Below are 24,292 nucleotides of genomic sequence, written 5' to 3'. Positions count from 1 at the left end.
AGTGGGGCCTCTAAAAAAGGTGCCATCAGGTTTTGGTTAACAGCTAATTCAGACTTTGTGCTACGGCTTAACTTTATATGGCAATAATATAGCTAAGAGTCCGCCAAATAAATTTTGTTAAAATTTGTTTCCAAAAAATAGCTTTTTCGTGCACTTTTGTTGAAAAAATATAGGAAGAAAATTTTTTTTTTTTACTTTTTTTAGAATAACTTCCAGGGACTCCTAATTTTTCAATAACAATATCTCGCAAAGTTGTAGCTACGGTAAATTTGAATAACTCTCGTGAACATATCAAAGCAATCCGAACATACCTAGGTATTCTAAATAGCTGTCAAAAATCACTTTGTAGCTTAAAATTTTTAGTTTTTTACTAATTTTTGACTCTAAAACAATAATTTTTTGTTAAAAATGTATGTTCGAGTGTATACTTCTCTATTGTGCTGGAATAATGAAGAATGGGCAAATCATTATCGGTATGATCCGGGCGCATAACTTTATCCAATCTTGATCATGCAAGACCGGCTTGATGCAAGATATGAAAAAACTTTAAAATTTTTGAAAGTGGGCAAGGTTTGTGGAACTTCTGAAGTGTAAATATAAGCTTTTTATATAAGTTTTTGATATCGGTGGAAACCTTATGACTTAAAGATTGACATTTTAGTGAAATGAATAATTTTGTGACGTCATTTACCTTAAAAACTAATAATATTTTAAAATGGTGATTTTCCATCAAGAAAAATAAAAACTTTGAATTAATGTAAAATTTGAACAATTACAGACATCACAATAAAATTTGGAAGTAATATAGACCTAAATATTCGTAAGTCAATGGCATCACTAATGTTGTCATCCTTTGTTTTTAAACACCGAAATTCCTAAAACGGCGAAAATTTGTTCCAAAAACTAAGTTTTTTTTAGAAAATAGCCCACTTTGACGTTATTTACTGCATGATAGTAAAAACGTTCTGTATGTATATAAACAACATATGGGGCTATATAAATGTGATGAGCTTTTGAGGTTCGGTGTTTTGCGTTTTTAGAATTTTTTACTCAAACCTAATTTTTTTTTTTTCAAAATTGCCCAAGTTTGGATAGGGCTGGGGGGTACAATGTCCGCTTCAGTTAGTCAAATTTTACCTTATATGTTTTTGCATTAAGTTCTCTTACCAGATCATAAAAAAATTTATATAGTCCCGAAGAAAATTAGTTTTTTATAAAAGAAAAAATATGGGGACTTTTTTGGGAAAAAACTTAAAAAACACACGCATACAAAGTTGAAATATATAAAAAGATGCTTCAACTTTGGATGCGTGTAACTTTTTATAGGGACGAAATAATTGTTATCAGATTTGTTTTATTTTCTTTAGAATTTTATCGCAAATATACGTCATATATAAAAAAACAAATTTCGACCTTTCGTAGGCCCATCAAATTTAAAATACGAAAAAAAGATCGGGCAAAATTTAAAAAAATATTAAACCCAAATATCTCTTGAACTAAAAGAGATAACTACAGATAAAATCATATTTTTTGTAGACCTTCTCAAGGTCTATCTATATTTGAAATTGCAGCTCATTCGGATCATAAATGACTTTTTGGCAATTTTTTTATAAATGTGTGACATTGAAGGTCCACCCACTGATCCCCATTCCGAACACCTCAGCCGAGTAAATAATACAGCACAACATAGAAGTGTGGACTTGATAATACTATTTTTACAAAAAAATCTTTGTTTTAGCGTCAAAAAATAGGAAAAACGAAAATTGTTAAGGTACAAAGTGATCTTTATGTGCTATGTAGAGTGACTAGACACATTCAGAATGCATTGATATGTTCACAAGAGTTATTCAAATTTACCGTATCTACAACTTTGCGAGATATTGTTATTGAAAAATTAGGAGTCCCTGGAAGTTATTCTAAAAAAAGTAAAAAAAAAAAATTTTCTTCCTATATTTTTTCAACAAAAGTGCACGAAAAAGCTATTTTTTGGAAACAAATTTTAACAAAATTTATTTGGCGGACTCTTAGCTATATTATTGCCATATAAAGTTAAACCGTAGCACAAAGTCTGAATTAGCTGTTAACCAAAACCTGATGACACCTTTTTTAGAGGCCCCACTGATTTTCAGAAACTTTGGGGGCCCATAAAAAAAATCGGTCACCAAAATGGGCAAACTGAGTATAGGGTTGTACTACCCTTTGGTAGTAGAGTCGAACCTATACTGTCATGATCTTGTGTTTTTCCAAAAGTCTCCATTTGTTGCATAGTGTTATTATTTGTAACTCTGTAACACAGAGCGTAAACTGTGTATAAACAGTTTCGATTTTGGAACACAATATGTATGCATATATTTTTACTGGTAGTAAAGACGATTAAAAAGGGTACATATGTTTATGGTATAAGAAAACGAAAATATTTTAAAGAAAACAAAAAAAAAACTTATTTAAAATACTCATTTAAAAAATTGAATGTATCAGTTTGAGAATTCAGTTTTATAAAATAACTTCAAAACTGTTAACTTATCTGGGGTAAAACATGATACATGAATCCAAGTAAAGATACATTTATACGGATGAAAAAAAAAAACGTAAATGCATGCAAAATATATGTATGTATGTAGCATGTATGCTCTAGTGGGTACTGGCGTATTTGTCCGCATCATTAAAGCAAACTTTTCGTTCACTTCTTCAAAAACTTGTAATGTAAGTTTAGCTGGAGTTTAAAGAAAATTAAGAAGTTTTTTTTAAACAAGTTTTTATCTGAAGGATTATATTTTTGTCACGGTTGATTTATGGGCTGTTTTAAATTTGCTATTAAAAATTTAATATACATAAATATGTAATTGAAAAAAAATAACATAAGCATATTAAAACCATAGATAAATACACATAAATCGGAAACTATCCTGTCAAAGACTTAACTCAGTTGTCAAAAACCTAATTGGTGAGAATGTATTAGTAAAAAAACTACACTCGTATGTGTGATTATTTTGAGTAAGTTTTTGGTTTGAGTTTTTTTATATGATAGAAATATGTACTAGAAATACGCACTTTTTCATTTCCCGGGAAATCGGGATTAATTTTAAAGTTTCGCGGGATCCCGGGAATTTCCGCCTAGAATAAATTATTCAATTTTCGTTAAAAATTTAAAAAATGTTTTGGTTTTAAAATATAATAGGATACAAATAAAAAAATCCAATAAAAATGTAATATAAAGAGTTAAACTGAATCGATTTCTAATTCTGGTTATATACAAACCTGTCACCATTTGGCATTTGTATCGCCTTGGCTTCAATTTCCATTAGATTTTGTTCTACCTTCGTTATATTCCAATTAATTCAGTTAATTCGCAAAAAAAAAAGTTTTGCTTATTAAATCAAAAATTAAGAAAACATGTTAATTAAAACTTGACGAATATTAAACAAAATTCAATTCCACGGAAGGTGGTTTTATTCCAGAAATTTTCGTTTTACTCTTTGTGAAAAAGCAACATAATAAAATAATTCCACTTTCGATAGGAATAGAATTCTGCATTTGTTTTGGAGCTTTAAGCTTCTTTTAGAGAAAGTCTAGTTCTAAAAACATCACATAAATCTAAGGAAAATAATTCCCGGGAATTCTCGCACAATTTCCCGGGATTTCGGGATTGAAATTTTGCAGAATTCCCGGGATTTCCCGTACCGTGAATTCTCGTGAAAAACTCTAATACGTGGTACCCTGTATCTTACCTTGTGTTCTAACAGGATGCTCACTACTTTAATTTTATGAAAGCCAGTATGATTAGTTTGTACATAATTTTGCATTCGGATCAGAAGTTTAGAAGACACACATTTATTGCCACTTTTCTTTCGATCGACCTCACTGTGCCGGATTTCAACGGAATTATCAAGGATTTTGGGGCCAGCATATGCTATTAGATTATAGTGGGAGTGTCGTGAGGGAGACATATGAAAATATTTATAAAAAACAGAAATAAGACAGTCCATTTTTATTTTCCAATTTGATTTTTGGTATATTCTTTCTGTTTGAAACCATCAGTAAACCGCATTTGATCGGAATTATCCTGCCACCATGTCTGATTTAACCACTCCTCCCTTTCTGGTATAAGGGCCCTAAACTTCCTAAGTAACACCAAAGTTGGTAACATATCGAGCCCTTAGCGCCAAATTATCATAAGTGACATTTTCTAATTTTTTTATTGCAGAAATTAAAATTCTATTTACCGACTGTTGTTTTAGCGTTCTCAGAATATCAAAATTGTTAGTAAATTCAATAGAGGGTATCGTAAGTCAAAGTTTACATTTTACAGTAAACGAATTTTATCGTAAGCGAAAAAGTGGGAAATAAATCTGTAACTTCTAAATGGTTAGATTGGATTGAAAATTTCACATACGTAAAGATGAAGTACTTTCGAGTTTAAATTTTGAATATGGGCCACATGGGCCCACCAAGGGCCGGACAGGGATCCCCAAATTAGCACACTTCAGGTACATATGTTAAATTTTTAAATCGATTCGATTGTGTTCCGATTTTATAAAATTACATTTCTCCGCATCGAGCACATCGTATCTATCAATTATTACCTCTTTACATTTGAAAATTATATTTTAACATTTTTACCCACTCTTTATTTTGAGGTATAAATTGGTGAAGGGTATATAGCTCTCTTACTTGTTTTCTTTTTATCTAAAAAGATTCTAAGAAGATGTATAAGGAATTTATACTTTTAGAAAAACTAACTTTACATCAAATATTTCAAATGGAAAAAATTCCATCCAAAAAACGAGTATTTTTTACGCATAGTCTACATCAAAATACAGTAAACCATTTTAAATGGCCAAACATGTTCTTAATTATTTTGTATTATAGACAAAAAACTAAAAAAATCTCATTTTGGGGATTTTTAAAGACTTTTTTAGGAATTGCGGGATTCACCAACGAGATCACCCGGGATATCTCCGGCAATCTGGATGCACTAGGCCTCCTTCATTATCAATATACAGTGGTGTTCAAAACATTTGCAACTAAAATCACATTTTGTCTAATTCTTTATTTAACAAAGACTTTCAGTGTACGTTTTTTTATTTTTATATTAAATTCAGTTATTGCATATTATTTTACAAAAACAAAAAAAATATTCATAAATTTACAACAATAAAAAAAATCAAGTTTAACGAAATTAGTCTAAATACAAGTGTTCAAAACATTTGCAAATCTTAAAGAAAATATTATACAAATCTAAAAATTGATTTCAATATTCAGTATTTTGTAGCATAGCCGTTATTTTTTATTACCTCTTAATATAATCTTCGTGAATTTCATTCCACTGCTTTTCCAACTCGGCGAAAAGTTCATCACCATTTCGGAATACTTTATTACCAATATTCCGTTTTGCAATCATCCACATGTTCTCAATCGGGTTGAGATCGGGAGATTGTGGCGGCCACGACATGACACTAATATTAAGGGTACTCATTTAATCGCTTAAGTTTCCCATTTGTGCAAATGGGCAAATTTGCGAGACATGTTTCATGAACCCACCTTTTCAATTTTGTGCAAGTTTATACAGAAAATTTATATTTGTCAAATAAAAATACATAAATTCAACAAAAGCTTTAATAATTTTTTTTCAAATTGTATAAATTTTAATTTTAAAATGTTGAATGAAAGTTAAATCTTTGGAACAAACGGTGGTATACATAGTTTGGAGGACTTTGTTTATGTTCTAGCTGTTGGTTAATGTTTTCATACACAATGTCATTTAATACAATCATTCTGTTCCAAAGTTACACAATTTTCACATGCACAAAATTTTTATATTTTATTTGATTTTTATTTCTTATAAATAAAAGTAAACAAAAGCAGCTGATTCATCAAATGCACAATAAATTCAAGTTTGCGAGTCTAAATTGTCGCGCAAACTTATCGGAGTTGTGCAAACGAATTTCCATACATTTTTTGACATTTCATTTGCGAGAGTGTAAAAATGCACAGATTGCACAGTTTGCGAGGCTTTTAAGCGTTTACATGAGGACCCTTATTATTTTCCTCCAACCATACTTTTACAATCCCTGCCGTCGTCGTTATCGTGTTGGAATGTCCATGAAAGTGGCATTTCCCATTCTGCATATGGAAGCATAACTGAGCTTAAAAGGTCTCTATATATTGTCGCCGTCATTGTATTAGTAATCCGGTGAATTGGGCCAATCCCATTTCCCGAAAAACACCCCCACACCATAATGTTTCCACCACCGTGCTTCACTGTGGCGGTTGTGTATCTGGGATTACACTTTTCGCCTCATGGTCGTCGAATGTAGGCTCTTCCATTTGAATTTGGACTCATCGGACCATAGTACGTTCTTCCATTGCAGTTGAGTCCAATTTAAATGGGTGCGGGCAAAGTCAAGCCGAGCTTTTCTATTTTTTTCCGACACAAAGGGTTTTTTTGTGCATCTAAAACTTCTAAGACCATATTCTCGGGCTCTTCTTTTAATTGTGGAAAGACTGGCATCGATGGAAAGTTCAGTTTTAACTTCTCTAGGAACTGCTTTAGGATATTTCGTGTAAAAATTCTTAATTTTTCTGTCTTCTCTTACAGTAGTAATACGGGGTCTTCCTCCTTTGTGAGTTGTATAGATGTTACCACTATTAACAATGCGGCAAATTGTTGATTTTGGTACCGAATATTTTATGAAAATATCTTTTTGAGAAATTCCATTTTTAAAGTCATTTAGAACTTTGACCTTGAATACAGAATTGTATTTGTTTCCTGCCATTTTTCACAAAATTAATGATGTTAGTGCTTCCAATATCTTATTAAAACTCTTATAGCTAAATAATTATTATGAGTTTTTTAATAAAATGCAAAGATCTAAATCATGAATTAATAAAAGGAATACGATTACCGTTATTTCCTAGTTAAGAGTAATAAGAGTTGCAAATGTTTTGAACAGCTGCATTTTGAATACATCTTTTAAAATTAATTTTTTGTTGTTTTACTTTAACGGAATTTGTTTTTTTTATATTTTTAACAAAAACAATGTATAATGGCATTAAACAAAAAAAATGTTAGTAACGAAATGTGACTTGGAGAAAAATAGTCAACGAAAAGTTAAAATGAGAACTCAGTTCCAAATGTTTTGACCACTACTGTATGAGTAATCTACACTGAGATTTAATTTGTTTATTTTTACCTTCATATTACGCATTGGAGATTTCCCATCCTCATGGAAAGTTTCAGAGACCTAAACCTATCAAATACATTAAACATGTGATGTCATATCGTAAAGTCAATTGTCACTTAAGTGTCTTTAAGTAATCTAGAGTGTAGTTACTTTAAAGGTTTATTTCGTACTGCATTTTTTGTGAATAATTCATACAAACTGATTTTATACAAATTGTGTTGATATAATTCTCATGCAGTTTATTTTCTTTTTGCTTAAGTATACTGACATCCCATGTAACATATCGTGAAGTCTATTGTCTCTTTAGTGTATCTAAGTACCCTTGAATGTAGTCACATTAAACGAAAGTAGTTATTTTATCCACCAGAAGTAATCAATTGGAGAGTTGTCGATGGAAGGTTGTCTGTGAGATGTCTTTTTAACTATTTGAGGTGATCATGTCAATCTCAGTCGGCAAGCGAGTTTTCCCCTATATATCATTATTGTTCAACATTTAATTTCGAGAAAAATTTTAACAGTGTAAAAAATCTCTGCAATCTCCCAAAATACATACATACGTACATAAATACATATGTCTGTATATATGAATTTACATATGACATAAAATCTATGTAAAATCATAGCACTCATACATATTCATATTTTACTTCTGTCCTTTATGTAATTACATTGTAATATCCTGTGGCATTTTTCAGTAGATACTGGAGAAAAAAACTGAAACGAAGAATTGATTAAGCTATAATTGATATTCAATTACATGTAACAGTTTGTGCCTTCGGACACAAAACATGTCTGCAACATTATGGAGACATTAATAGAAAGTGTTGCAAAAACGATTGAATTACACTAAATGAACGGATGGATAACAAGGATTTTTGAAGCAGAGCAAACGTAAAACTTAAAATAAATTCATGCGAATGAATGTCTCGAAAAAAGGATAATGAAAAGTGCAATAAATTCTAAATATATACATATTTATTATTGTATGAATATAATGACATGTGTATCTTAAATGTTTAATTGAGGGCCCATAAACTCTATAAACATGTAACTACTTTAACTCTACTTTTCCAAAAAAATAATCAATAGTAATGGACAGAGAAAGACATAGTTATCTACACGATCGGTAATATATTCGATTACCTACATAAATTCGTAAACAATCGCTTTTTTTAAATTCATCTTTGAAAATTGTATCTTTAATACACAGATTTCTCAAGTTCGAATATCACTACTACAAGTTGTACAGCTGTTGAAGGTTTAAATATGCAAATGCGATAATAACGGTTACTGCACATTATCGATTGCATTTACTGCAGTAACAATTCTTTACGCACTCGTACTGCAAATTAGAAATGCATGCCAATTACTGATGCCATTTTAACGAATAACGAATGGTTTTTGCTTAAATGTAAAAAAACTTTGTGAGGCAACTCTTGGGGTGGTAACGGAAGAATTTCAGCACAAATTATTTATTGTTAAATTCAATATTTTTATACCCACCACCACTAGAAAGATGGGGGGTATATTGAGTTTGTCCATTACGTTTGTAACATAGCGAAATATTGGACGTAGAACCAAAAAGTATATATATTCTTGATCCTTATAAAAGGTCTGCGAGGCAAGGATGTAGGGAGAAAGAAAATATTTTTTCTCCTTTGTTGATCAGAAATGTTTGGACAAAATCGGTTAAGTAGAACCAGAGTTATGGACTAAAATAAATATCGTTATCAGTTTGAAATTCGATATCAAAGTGTACAAGAATCGTCGTACCTAATTTTATGAAGATCGGTCCATAATTGGTCATAGTTCCAATATAAGGATCACTTCCGAAAAACACATTAACCTATATTAAAATCTTATAAGTATCAACATCGAAACCAAATTTTACACAGATCAGTTGTATTCAAAAATCATACTATTGAGTTTTGTGACGATCAGTCAACAATTGCACATAGCTCCCATATAAGATCCACTTCCTAGAATAACTGTAACAATAAAAAGACTATTGTTAATACTGTTATCGAGACGAAGTTTAACCAAAATAAGCATATCGATATTGATAAAAAATTTAACACAAAAATCCAGCATTACAATTTATTTCGCAATTTCTCCTCCTACGTAAAAATTTCAATTCCATCTCTTTTTCAGATGATAGCTAAATTTTCCATTCGTTGGAAATGAAACAAAACTTGAATGATACGCCTAATTGTTAACTTGTGATAATCAGAGACCTACGAATAATGTCGATTCTAATGCATACTCATAAACTCGCGACATACCTTTTAAAACGCTGGTTTATTCCTTTAATAACACACTTTATAATTTACAAGATTAAACTGGTAATACAGTTGATGTGACTCTAACAGCGCCTACAATACACAAACTCTCTGCTGTTACTATTTATATACATAGTGCCACACAGAGAAAACAGATTCGTGATAGCAACCGAATTTGTTGCCAATCGAATGATTCGGTTACACTCATAGACATTTTCGGTTCTCTCAACAGAAAGTCAGTTGATAAGGAAGAATTTCTCTTGAAGCTTTTGTTACCTTTTCTAAAATTTTATAGCCTCAATTGTAAAATTCGGTGACTAAGGTAGAATCATTCGATTGGAAACAAATTCGGTTGCTATCACGAATCTGTTTTCTCTGTGCACCTTCTAGTAGTTTCATGTTAGAAAGCTAGAATGTTCTATATTCACAATGATCACCTAGAGCTTTTAACAGCATTAATGTTAATGTTGTCATACTTATAAACAATGTTAATAACAGCGTGTTATCAACATTGTTGATAAGTAAAAGTTTCTACTGATGGAATGTTTATAAACATGATGAATGTTGTAAGCTGCCCTTACAGACCGTTAAATTAAAATTTGTAACAATACTTTTCAATTACCACGGATTTACCACGGAGAAAAAAGTTTTACAAAAAAAATTTGAAAATAAATTTTGAAATTTTTTTTTTGAAATTTTATTAACCTAAACATTTTTAAAAGGTGTATTTTAAAGTATAATTTGGTGAAGGGTATATAAGATTCGGCACAGCCGAATGTAGCTCTCTTACTTGTTCATATTAAAACTTTTCAAATAATTTCTTTTTCTTTCTCCGTAACTTTTCTTTGCCAAATGAAATTCTGTTGCTATAACCGATAAAAAAAACACTGATTCGATTATAAATTATTCGATTGACACCAAATCCAAACGAATCTGATTAATATGTGCAGAAATAATACTTTAACTTTAAGAAGAAAAATTATAAAGAAATCTCCAAATGTCCCGACAACAATTTCTCAGGCATTTTTATACCCTTCACCTTCGTGAGAAGGGTATATATAAGTTTGTCATTCCGTTTGTAATTTCTACATTTTTCATTTCCGACCCTATAAAGTATATATATTCTGGATCCTTATAGATAGCGGAGTCGATTAAGCCATGTCCGTCTGTCTGTCTGTCTGTCTGTTGAAATCAATTTTCTGAAGACCCCAGATATCTTCGGGATCCAAATCTTCAATAATTCTGTCAGACATGCTTTCGAGAAGTTTTCGGTCCATAAATAACGGAGATATGAGCAAAAAACAGGGACAACCTCGATTTTTGACCTATTTTTTGATCTATATCTGGATTACTAAGTCATAATATAGACAATATGGATATCTAATGATAGATATTTCAAAATCCATTGCAACGATGTAGATAAGGCTATTGGACCTACAATGGGTCAAAATCGGGAAAAATATTTTTTAACCCGAATTTTTGTGACAAACAATTTACATATTGTGATAAACAAGAACGTGCACTTGTCTTTCGTTTGTTTTTATTCCAACGTATTTCTTTTTTTTTTCAAACAATAACCCGATACATATATTATTTTACCTCGAAATAAAGTTGGCCGGTTAGAGGGTTAATTTCAGTCAATTACATCCTATCCCAATTACTCAAGAAGTAGTTCCATAATGTCTGTCTGTCTGCCTGTCTGGAATTCTTCCGACTCGGTTGCTATTTAAAATCGAGAAAATCGGTCCACAAATGGCTGAGATATGAGAAAAAACCAGGACAACCTCGATTTTTTACCTATATCTGGATTAGTAAGTCATTATTATAGACAATATCGATATTTAATGATAGATATTTGAAAGACCTTTGCAACGATGTATATAAAACCAGAGTAAGTTGGACCTACAATGGGTCCAACTTATATAAAACCAAAAGTTTTTTTTCGCTAAATTTAAAAAAAAAAAATTAAAAATGTTTTTAAATTTATAAAAAAAACAATTCGAAAAATTTGTTTCCAAAAAATTAAAAAAAACTGGAAAAAAATAAATTTTGTTTACCTAAAAATATTTAAAATTTTTATTTTGAAGTATAATTTGGTGAAGGGTATATAAGATTCGACACAACCGAATATAGCTCTGTTACTTATAACGGCTTCCATGAGACCTAACTATTAAAGTAATCTCATATTTATAAGCAGTTGTGGTAAGTACTTGCCTCCAAATACATAATCGTGTAAAAATAATGAGTTAAAATGCTAGTATGTTAGTTACATTCGAATTCTAGAGCTTTCGATGTTAATGTTAGCAGGTTAAACATTCAGTGTTGTCATAATTTCAAACAATGATCAGAGCTTTTATTCAATGTATTCAACTACTGTTAACATAAATAGAAAGGTTGATAAGCATTATGCAATTTTAAACCAGCCGTTATATTTAAATTCAAGTACAATTAATAAAATTATAACCGCTAAAGTAATTTCCGAGTAAACCCATATGAAAGTAAAGACCGATTATGAGCCGACCATATAGAACATAATTGTGCTAAATTTTATCTAGATACTGATATATTTGATACTTACATATATGTGGACCGATTTGATCCTTTTTAAGTTGCTTGGTATTCTTTTCTTACATTTTTCAACTTTCACCATATTTTTAAGTAGGTATCATTTTATTTTTATTAACATTGTATTAATTTATAAACTCGTTGAGCTTCGTTTAAATAAACATTGAAGTTACTTAAGCAATTAAAGTTATTTTGTAGTTGCTTTTAAAGAAATTGTGTGGTTTCCGTATCATGTTTACATTTACATACATTAAAATGTTGCAAGTAAAAACAACTTAATAAGAATAGTCGGACATGTCCGACTAAAAAATACCCAACACCCGTTACGAGTTTACAGTAGATAATAATGTATTTAATGAAATAATTGTTGAATACTCACACTGCTGCCTAATTTGAGTTTTTTTTTTTAAAAAAACAAACACAAATTGCGAAGCGTTTTGCTTGTCTGTAGATACACCCAGAGTCTCTGGCGGGAATCGAACCCGCAACCCTCAGATTAATAGTTCAGCACACTATCGACTGGTCTATCGGGACACCCCATTTTGATTTTTAAAGGCCTAATACGCTGTGGTGTAACACGATACGGTAATGAATTTGGTAATGTCTGGCTTTGTACTTCGATAAAGATATAGTATAGCATCAGAGCAAACTTAGAATATCCTCCCAAACTTTTGTGGCGTTGAGTAAAAAAATACAAAACAGCATACAACTTTGTAAGAATTCTTATGTACTAAGAACTTGCCTTAGTTTTTTTTATATATTTTTGTAAAACTTTAAAATAAACATGAAGAACTAAAAGATACATATGTATACAAATGTAAATAACAAACAAATAACTTTAACTTTAAACATCATTATGTTTTCGTTTTCAATGTCAATGTCATTGATGGAAGGAGTTGTTCATACAAATATCTACTGCACAGCATATAAAGTTTGTGTTTTTTACGTGGGAATGTGGTTGGCGTATACATACATATATATTGTATATACATTTGCACCTATGTATACATATGTATATAAAAGAAACTAACTATGTATACATATATATGTATCTAATATTTAGTATATATTACGAAATAATTGAATTTTATACATACAATATGAGTAAAAAATATGCTACACAAGACACCAGACAGCAAAGAGACACATAACAATATTATTGTCCAAAAAAAAAAACAAAAATCCAAACAAAACAAAATAAATAATAATAAGAAGCAAAAAACCGCAAAACGCAATTTCATTTAGAGAGCATATACCTACCTAGGAACATATGAGAGAACTGGCATAAAAGAGAACAGGACTATTCATTAAAGAGAGTTGAATAAATTTAGCAATTGTTCAATTATCTACAGTATAAAGTACCTATTTAATAATTTAATGAAATGGAATTGCTTGACCTTTAACTAGTAACAGAAATATATAATATAAAGTTAAATAAATATATTTTTAAGTTTTCTCTAGGAGCTTTTTTATTATCCTTGTTGCTGTTACAGATGCTTATAGAGTTGCCAGATATTTTCATTTAACTATTTTTAAATGGAACGCCGAATGCTCAATTTTTTTTATTTTAAAATTTTTTTTTAATTTTTTAATTTTTTTTTTTTATATTTTAAAAAAATGTTCCGATTTTGACCCATTGTAGGTCCAACTTACTATGGTCTTATATACGTCGTTGCAAATATATCCATATTGTCTATATTAATGCCTTAGTACTCCATATATATGTCAAAAATAGGTCAAAAATCGAGGTTGTCCTGATTTGTGGACCGATTTTGCTGAGTTTAAATAGGAAACTTCTCGAAAGCATGTCTGACATAATTATTGAAGATTTGGATCCCGAAGATATCTGGGATATTGATTTCAACAAACAGACGGACATGACTTAATCGACTCCGCTATCTATAAGGATCCAGAATATATACACTTTATAGGGACGGATTATATTGTGGAAATGACAAACTTATGTATATATACTAGGGTATTCAATCGATTAACCGTTAATCGGTTAGCCGATTAATTTTGGACGGTTAACTGTTCGAATAATTTAAAATTGCCGATTTTCAAATAACAAATAAACCGATTAATTTGTGTCGATTAACCGATTAATCGAAATTCCTTTTTTTGCACTTTAACATATCTTTTTGTATTTATTTTTCCATTTCAATTCAAATACAAATTTCAAATTAAAATTATATATTTTTTCAAACATCCAAGAAAAATGTTTAGTGAGAATAACAACTGACATATTTAATTTACATGTATTTGAAACTTTTTTTGCTTTTACATGTACAGAACTTAACGAAACTATCAAAAGTATTCAATATTTAAAACAATCCGATGATATAACGAAATATTTGACATGCTTAGAAAAAACTAAAAAAGCTGAGATATTGGATATTCTTTATCATGCTTTCGATTTCTCCAACATCTACAATCATCGAGAGAGTTTTTTCCAAGTCAAGTTTTATTAAATCTAAAGAAAAAAATCGTTTAAGAGGAAAAAAATTAAATTATATTCTTTTTTTTAAAACATTATTTCAGAAGATCTCACTAAAATCCTAAAAAAAATTTAGTTTTTTGTATACAAAAAGGATCTCAAATATCTTATTTGCTATTATTTTTTGGTTGAATTGTTATGTTTTGTTTGTTTTTTATGTTTTTGTACACAAAATTCGTGGTTGTATTTTCAATGTAAAATTAAAATAGACATTATTCGGTTAATCGAATAATTTTAAATTAACCGATTATTAACCGAATAAATCTAAACCCCGATTAATTATTTGCTCGGTTAACCGATTAAACTAGAAACCCGATTAATTGAATACCCTAATATATACCATTCTCACGAAGGTGAAGGGTATATAAATAAGTTGGTTTGTTTGAAATCTATATACGACTGGGCAAATTTTTACAAATAAATTTCCTATCACAGCACGTAGTTTGCTTTAAAATGGGCAGGATTGGAACAAAGGGGATACTCTCTCACATACAAAGTAAATTGTTATTTTCGAACATCTAGAGAACTATAATCTCGAAGGTCTTCACATATTATTATTTTGCCCGAATCACCTTCGTATTATTCTACGTAGTTCGTTTTAAAATGGGCGGGATCGGAACAAGAGTGATAGTCCCTCCCTTACAAAGTAAATAGTTATTTTCGAACATTTAGAAGACTATAATCTCGAAGGTCTTCAAATTTTCAGACAGTATCAGAACATGGGGGAGAGTCTCACCCTTACGAAGTTAATAGTTATTTTCGAACATCTAGAGGACTATAATCTCGAAGGTCTTCAAATTTTATTATTTTGTCCGAATCACCTTCGTATTATTCTACGTAGTTCGTTTTAAAATGGGCGGCATCGGAACAAGAGTGATAGTCCCTCCCTTACAAAGTAAATAGTTATTTTCGAACATCTAGAGGACTATAATCTCTTCAAATTTTCAGATAGTATCAGAACAAGGGGGATAGTCCGTCCCTTACAAAGTAAATAGTTATTTTCGAACATCTAGAGGACTATAATCTCGAAGGTCTTCAAAATTTGTCCGAATCACCTTCCTGTTATTCTACGTAGTTTGGTTGAAAATGGACGGAATCGGATTAGTGAGCATGGCTTTTTCCGTATCAGTAAATAGTTATTATTGAATATTTGGAGAACTATAACAGTTAAAGCCTCTAAACTTGGCATGAGTTATTTTGTTACCATTATACTTAGATGAAATGAAAATGGATGGGACCAGAATAGTGGGTGTGGCACAGCCTATCACAAGTAATTAGTTATTTAAAAATATCTGAAGAACTGTAATTGCAACAGCCTTAAAACTTTGTGTAAATTACTTTGATGTGTCAGCTGTTGCTTTAAAAATAAAGGGTAAATATTTATTATGTATACAAGTGAGCAAATATATTTTGCATTAGTTCAGTTGCTCATTACAAATTATTGAAGAGAGTCTAGGACTTAATAATTAAACAGCTTTCAAGAGAACTTTATAGTCTACAATAAGCCAATGGATCTGAGCAGTCTTCAACCTTATTTGGGTCAGTTTGCATTGAAGATAGCGGGGCCTTATTAGACAACAGTCGAGATGAATTTTTATTTTCCGTTCATGACGCAGCATTTCCGCGAATATAAGACTTGATTTTTTTGGATCCTACTAACTAATTTTTGTGAATACTCACAAATGCGGCATCTTCAATCTGCTTGTGGTCATATCCTTCCTGAATAATAGATATTTCCACTTGTAATATTGTATTTGTTCATCATGTTAGATCTATATTGTTAACACTCAAATTCTCTTCGGATAAAAGTTGTTTTTCTAAGTATCTGTTTAATACTTAGAACTGTGCTTCCTTCTAAATCCAAATCGATGACCAGAGATAGCAATATGTGATATTCTGTTTCTTATTTGTTTTATTTTATGCTTTCTATATAAGAATGTGGCAAACCATTTCGCTTCTCCAACGATACGGTCTTTCAGGCAAATGTTGTTGCGCCGAATGTATTAAATGGTTAAAGTGCAACGGACATTGTCAGAATTTTCATAGGCAGACAAGCTGCTATCAGAGCACTTACTGATGCTACTATAAATACTACTAATATGTAAGAAGAAAATAAATGTATATTCAAGATCGTTTGGGTCCCACATTAGCATGGTATCCAACAATGCTAAACCTTTCTGGGAGTTCAATAAAAAGCTCATGGAATTAGCATATCAGACAATGACAATGGTGAGATTACGAGGATAAAAGGATAAAAGAGAGAGCTTCCTGAAATTAAGTAGACCCGAATTGAGAAGGCTTTTAAGAGTCCTCACTGCTAACGTTGGATTAAAGTCTGTAGATCATGTTGGAAAGAGGACAAAACGTTGGAAACGTTATGCCAGTTTCCGGATTTTGGTAAAATTAAAGTGAAATATTAATTTGGAGATACAATACCTAACCTAGAACATATAAAGAACTCCAACTGAAAAACTTTGCTCTGTTAGACTAATGCTGAGCTTTATAATTTGATGTATTAAACCATAATTTCCGGAAACATCGAAAATGTTTACCATTTCCCCAGTAAATGTTAAAATTTGAGAAAGAAAAACCTATAAATACAGTAGTTATAACAAATCCAACCTGTGGATCTTAAGAAATATCTAAATATGTATTTAAAATATTTTAAAAATAAACACTAAATCAACCAGTTATACTTTATAAAACACAACAACTTGTCATCTCTAGAGAATTATTATATAAAAATTCATAAAATTAACTAAACTATAGATATAGATTTATCTCTTTCTTTCGTTAGTTGAACCAGTGCTCAATGTGTGGGTTCAATTTATAAGGGTTTGAGGTAGGTTTTGCTGGCTGATGTCTGCTAACTAAACGGTTTCTCTGTTTATTATTGTTAGTCTAGCCATGTCATATGTACATACATATGTATATAGTTATGTATACTTATTTTTGTACATATTTACTTTGCTCTTAAAACTTTAACCTCTCATTGAGAATTTTGCATTCTCTTGCTTTGGTAATGTTTTGCTCGAAAGTCCTTGTTGCGTCTGCTCATACCCCCAACCACCACGAAAACAGTGATTGAACTTTTATCCTTCTGGTGGTTTCGTTCAGCTGTTTTTAAAGGTACTCAACATTTTGTAAACATTTACATTTAACAAACAAAAAAAAAACCTAAACACGAAAAAGTTTGAATGTATCCATGTAGCAGGGATGGAAAATTCTATGCTTTTTCAAATCTGTAAACATAGTGCACTATTTTTGGTACCACAGTAACATTCGTAAAACTCAGCTGTCCAACCCTGTCGGATATGTACTCGTAAGTGTGTGGAACGAATAACTGTTGTTGCCTGACATTACTTGGCACGTCACGTCACTTATTATATACTTATTTTGTTTATATATAGGGATGGCTCTACATATCTGTATGTATGAGCGTACATTTGTATTGTATATTGGCATGACCGGTAAAAAGGGAGAGTTATAAATGTCATTTACTAGTTTTCGTAACTCGTTCATTACTTTATTATTTATTTTGGAAATTTGGTGTGTTTTTTTAACTCATTTTTTTCTGTCTGTGTTTTTGTTTCTTCGTTCCCTAACTCTTTAAGGAGTACGTTGTTTGTATGTGTATGGATGGTGTCAGTTGTTTAATTTCACTGCCAAATTTGGCCTTGCATGTCTTCAATTTCGTTAGACCATATTGTTATGTAAAAAATAATTATTATTTTCTATGTCTTGACTCTGGCCGTTTTGGCCATATGTTTTAAATTTGAATGAATTTAAGTTTGTTTATACTAACATGGATTGAAGAGTATCATGCCTCAAATGCAGAGATCAGTACAAATATGTTTGACAATTTTCACTAGACGTCAGTGACCGTTTCATGATATTTCGTTGAGAAGATTTATGAAAATCTACTGTGATATCTGTTTTGGACATTATATTATTTAATGTACATATCTTTAGAACTAATTTTGATACCCTAGGAACTTATAGAACAACGAATTAAAGGCTATAGAGTTGATTTTGGCTTCGAAATGAAACGCTGCGAAAGTTCTTGAAAGTTTAATTAGTGCATTACCTTTGATCTGCAACGAAAGTATGGTGGCGAACAAAGAAAATAAATATACCGAATGGAATTGCCTGTTAGAGCACGACATCTCACAAGCTTTTCTTTACGCTCCCCTTGACCCATTTCATTGAAAGCACAGCCCTCATTTTTCATATTTCATATAACAATTTCTATTTTCTCAATATTAAATTGGACTTCCTATTATCAATTTGTATGTTCCCAATATTAATTTGGATTTCTCAATTTCAATTTGTTTTATCTCACTTTAAATTTGGATTTTCTCAATTTAATTTTGTAGTTTAAAAAAATCAGGTAAAAAGTTAGGTTAGGTTAACAGGCAGCCGCATGATGGAGAAAGGAAAGAGAGCAGCTCACTTGGGCCAAAGCAATAGGTCTCTTTATGTTACCTGACATAAAGATAAAATAGGGACAGATATAAATGAAAAGAGTAGGGGATAGTCAGATGGAATAAAGAAATAGAAGAAGTGAAGAGGAAGGATGTTAGAAGAATAGAGGAGAATATTTTGCACCAGTCAATTGACGGATATTAAGTCTCTCCGTGGAGATTCCAGTGTCTGGTTTGATTAGTCAATTGCTATTCCAGATAAAGGAATAGAAAAGCTCAGAAAGACTATTTACGGAACGATGTCCCAGAAACCTTGTGCATAGATGCTGGACAATGATAAAGAAGATGAAAAATGGTCTCATCCTCATCTTCATTTTGACAACTTCAATACCAGGAATGCTAAAATATGTCCTAATTCCTGAATATAGACACCTACGCCAACTCGATCTCCCTTTCGTGTTGTACGGAATTGAGAAACCGATAGGAAGCGACTGCAGATGCACTAATCGATATTATCTGGAAGATTCTGTATACTTCCGATTATACTGGCGTGATCATATGGAGCATGTTTCCATGCACCAATAGCATTCAGCCTGAAGGCCGTATTTTTCTGGCCATTAGATCCACAGTGATCCAGTTTAATATAGTAAAGAGCGAAATTTCTGCAGTCGTTCTTAGGGCTCATGTTATCAGGATGCGATTCTCCTTAAAACTCTCTCGTATAGCATACAAATTGAGCCTTTGTCTAGTGCCTTTCACCATACTGAGACTCCATAGAATAATATCGGCTTGGTGACCGTATCGAATAGCCAATTTACATACTGGGATAAAATACCCCAATGTGTACATATGGTCTTCCTGCAGACATACAATGCTTTGGAATAACTCCCAAGTATTTTGCGCTGTTCGATAGTGTTAGTTCAACACCATTTAATTGACGTAACGAGAAATGAGGAATCATGTACATCCTTGCGCACAGTACAAGCTCGGGTTTGCTTTGGTACAAGCTCGGTTATGCTCAGCATCTTTACGTGATCGATTCTTTGTTTTGATAGATAAAAGAGCAGAAAAGCTACTTTCATGTCGATGACAGCTTCTACGCTGTTACAAGCGGAAATAGTTTGTAATGTATCAACCAAAGCTTTCGATTTCAACTGATTCAAAATCAAATTTAGCATACGAGTTTGATTTCAATTATTGCTTCTTGGAATACATAAGGTATTTCATCAACAGAAATTACAAAAGGAAAGTAAATTATTTTGCCAGATATCTAGAATAGAATCATGCACGGTCAAAATAATGTAAAGATTTATTATTAAATTAAAATTGAAAAATAAATTAGAATACAGTTTTTAAGCTTAATGGTTTCCTAAGTTGTTTGGAACCTAAAGTTCCACATTTGAAAACCGTTGTATAGAAAACCATTGAGAACCTGCAGGACTGACTTATCTATGTCAAATCCGTTAATAGTGAATTTGGACTCATTGGCATTCTAGAATATATTGTCACGAACGTCAACGGCCACTACGGAGGATACCAGAGAACCTTTCTATCATCTCTGAAAATTTTGTTTATTGTAATCCAAAGCCCTTATTTCCAAGGGAATTTGGTTCATTCATTTCGGAAGGATTTCAGAGCTCTCTTCCACAGATGGAACCAGTTTGTGTATTTCATTGATGGCTGCAAAAGAGGAAGGATGTGGAACCTTCTTTGAGTAATTTGAAATCAAAACTTCGTCTCTTACTGGCGATACATTCAACAATACGATTAAATTGGTTTGAGGATACGGTGATATTGAGTGTAGTCAAATTGCCGCTGTCACAAGAAACTGCGGAAATAATATCTAAAACGTAAATATGAAAGATTCGAAAAGGTGGAAAAATATTCCACATATTTAAAATTAATGTCGATTGATATTTTCCCACAAATTTTAAGAGTTATAACTATTTTTGAAATTTCTAACAGTACTATGTTTTCATTATAACGTAACTCTGTTAACTTTAATGGTTTGTGCCATAGGGTAACATAGAGACGAGACGTAATTGTCAAAAACCTAAGTCTGCTATCAAAAACCTATCTATCGCAATAACAAAATACATGCTAGTCAATGTATTTTGTTGTTGTATCAAACATATTTTTTGTTGTATTTTTGTTGGACAATTCGTAGTTTCTCGTCTCTATGTATAATTCTCCCCCCAAAACCGAAAAGTTTTCATATAAAAACGGAAAAAAAAGAAAAATGTAGAAAAAATGTTAATTTTTAAAGACCCCCGTCCCCCAAAGTTGTTGACCTTGATCCGCGCCTGCTGCCAAGGACATTCGATTTGACACCTTTCGATTATTTCCTGTGGGGCCACTTGAGGTCACTGGTTTATGCTGATAAACAGAAAGGTGTTCTTCGTGACACAAATGAGCTCAAAATTGGACGTTCAGAATGCGCCCAGAACTTCTAAAACACCTTTTACATTAGGGTGTCCCCAAAAAATGTTGTAGGTGCTCCCAACTAAAAGAAAAGCTGTATTTATTCAAAAGGATTTAAGGTTTTTATATCTTTCAAATAAAATAAGTTTATAATCAATTTCAAAACAACATACATACACTTATGTATGATTTTATGAAGTTGTAACTTTAAGAATATCTACATTTGCTAATAAAAAATTGCTAAACAAAGTGATCTAGAAACACTATAAGTATATTTCCGTACTCTATGAACTCCAATAAAATGGAATTGCTATAAAATGAAGTTAGTTCAAAATACACTATTCTTTAATAACTTGATGTTACAGATTTGAAAAATCAGGAGTTAAAGCGAAATCGGTATTAAAACACTAATAATTAAATACTTATTCAATTCTTGACAAATAATTATCATAACAATTAACCCCCTGTCTATACTTGACAAATATTTATCATAATAATTAATGACGTTTGTAGTCAAGACAAAGTTGTCTGAGCAAAAGCACTAACAATTTTATCATAATACTAATAAATGGAGACTATACCAGATAATTTTTATCTTGACAACCATTTTGATGTTTATCATGATAAAAATTGATCAGGTATAGACAGGGACATTGAAGTTTGTTGTCAAAACAAAGTTGTCTGAGCAAAAGCACTAACAATTTTGTTATAACTTGACCACCTGGTTATACCTGATAAATTTTTATCATGATAAAATTCAAAATGTTTGTCTAGATAAAATATTATCAGGTATAGTCACCATTTGCTTAGACAACTTTGTCTTGACAACAAATGTCATTTATTGTTATGATGAATATTTGTCAAGTATAGACTGGGGGTGATGATTTTTAACTTGCCAACCATTTTAACGTCTATCACGATAAAAATGTATCAGGTATAGACAGGGGCTTAATAATACATAAAATAACAGATACAAAATCTTACCTTTTATTTAAAAATTATTCTCCAAACAATATTTTTTGATACAATTCCAAAATGTTTTGTAAAAAAAACGTGATTGTTATTTAATTTAATTCAAATCCCTCATTAATTTCGTGACATTAAATATGCATTTGTTGCTGGTTCTGTTGTTTGGTTGAAATTTGATGAACATTGTTGCCAAATGGTTGAAATGTTGCTAATGTGCACACAAACGATTCGATAAACTGCGTTTTTATTCAAAAAATTATTCTTATTATTTTTGTTGTTGTTTAAATGTTTAATATAAAGGGCTCAAAGGCATAATAATAATAACAATAAGGTGCGCAGTAACGGGTTACACACATGCATGCATGTGCATGAATATATTTACATATATAGTTATTTATGTATTTGTGTATGTTATATTTTATTGAGATGGATTGGTTGGTTGGTGGGTTTTCGGTTTGTTGACTTTGCTTTTCAACTCGTTTAGCGATTTATGATAATACAAGTAAGTATACTATAGTACTATAGTAAACTGTGGAAAATCACAACAACAAAAACAATTTTATAACACGCTGAGTATCGGCATGGGTACTTGATACATGAACAATCATACATACAGTGTCGGCCAAAATAGATTGAACAAAAATCGCATATAAACATATCGCACACCCAGTTCAAAAGTGACACAACTCAAAATTTTAATTTTTCAGAAATCGAAAATAAATATATACCAATTGAAACATAATGAAAGACATTAGTGTCTTTTTTAGCCACAGTTAACAACAACAGAATACACTGATATCTTTTGTAAAGATAAACAAGTGTATTATGCATAGTTTTAGGGTTTATATAACCCGACAAATTAATTTTGAATTGTGTCACTTTTGAACTGGGTGTGCGATATGCTGTTTTTACCTTTTAAAAGTGGTGGTTTATTTTTTTTAAATAATCCGGATTCTTTTAATTGCAAATAAAAGCGACGAGTAGTTTAAACGTGTGTAACAACTCTTTATTTATTAAAATCTGCAGAACAGTTTAAATATTCACTCTTTTTTAATACACAAACTTATAAAAACACACTGGTAATACGTTTAATGTTAACTATAACAGCTCCTACGATACACTGACTCACACACAACTCGCTGTTAGTATTTACATATATATACAGCGCCATCTTCTAGAAGTCTCATGGATAACACAGGTCAACAGCAAAAAAAGGCTTCACTAACCCGTATATAGATTTGATGCATCATGGTTACCTACATAAGTACAAAAATTATAAAATTTTTTAATTCTATGGATAGATTTTTTTTAAACAATTTTTTTTCTAAAATTGTGATTTTTTTTAGATGTTTCTCCACATAATTTATGATAACTCAAAAATGGTTATTCCGATATTATCGGATATATACCGATTCAAATTTAGATAACCTTTAATCCGGTTATATATTGCATTTTAATCGGCTCAGTAGTTTCCGAGTTATAATAACAAATTGAAGCAAAAAATATATTTTTTACGTGAAAATAGCAAATTTTTGTGTTTTAAAAAACTCATGAAAAATCGAAAACGGCAGAACTTGTTCAGGTTTATTACTTTGTCGCAAAGCCGCGTATAATAGGAACAAAATGAGATAATGAAGATAAAAATCGATTGATTCCTTTCGAATTTATTCACAATTAAGTGAATTTGCTCATTTTCACAAAATTTAACTTTTTTGTTTTATATACATAAAATTGAGTAGTTAATGTTCATCTTTCGATTTATTGAATATTGAAAACATTTTCCCCATGCTATGTACAAATTTTTACGTATATATTGCGTTTTAATCGGCTCAGTAGTTTTGGAGTTATAATAACAAATTGAAGCAAAAGATATATTTTTTATGTAAAAATATCCAACAAAAAATTATTTTAAAAAAATCATAAAAAATCGAAAACGGCAGAAATTTTTTAGAT

At 30.9% G+C, this 24,292-nt stretch overlaps 1 protein-coding gene across 4 annotated transcripts in view; it reads right to left on the bottom strand.

The window, feature by feature from the left end:
* The window catches only part of AGO1 (protein argonaute-2), a 60,867-nt gene that overhangs the window by 23,438 nt on the left and 13,137 nt on the right, over positions 1-24,292 (bottom strand). The window contains exon 3 of one of the 4 annotated variants that reach the window (XM_065510621.1): positions 22,355-22,575. The exons of 2 other annotated variants lie outside the window; for them this stretch is intronic. The gene's annotated coding sequence lies outside the window, so the exon portion shown is untranslated. Of the gene's footprint in view, positions 1-22,354; positions 22,576-24,292 lie in introns of those variants that run through there. One more of the 4 variants, XM_065510625.1, reaches the window with a different exon arrangement.

Source organism: Calliphora vicina, chromosome 5 (assembly GCF_958450345.1).
Source record: "Calliphora vicina chromosome 5, idCalVici1.1, whole genome shotgun sequence".
Lineage (NCBI taxonomy): Eukaryota > Metazoa > Arthropoda > Insecta > Diptera > Calliphoridae > Calliphora > Calliphora vicina.
Note: the sequence above shows the minus strand (reverse complement) of the source record. Positions and strands in the feature narration are given on the sequence as shown.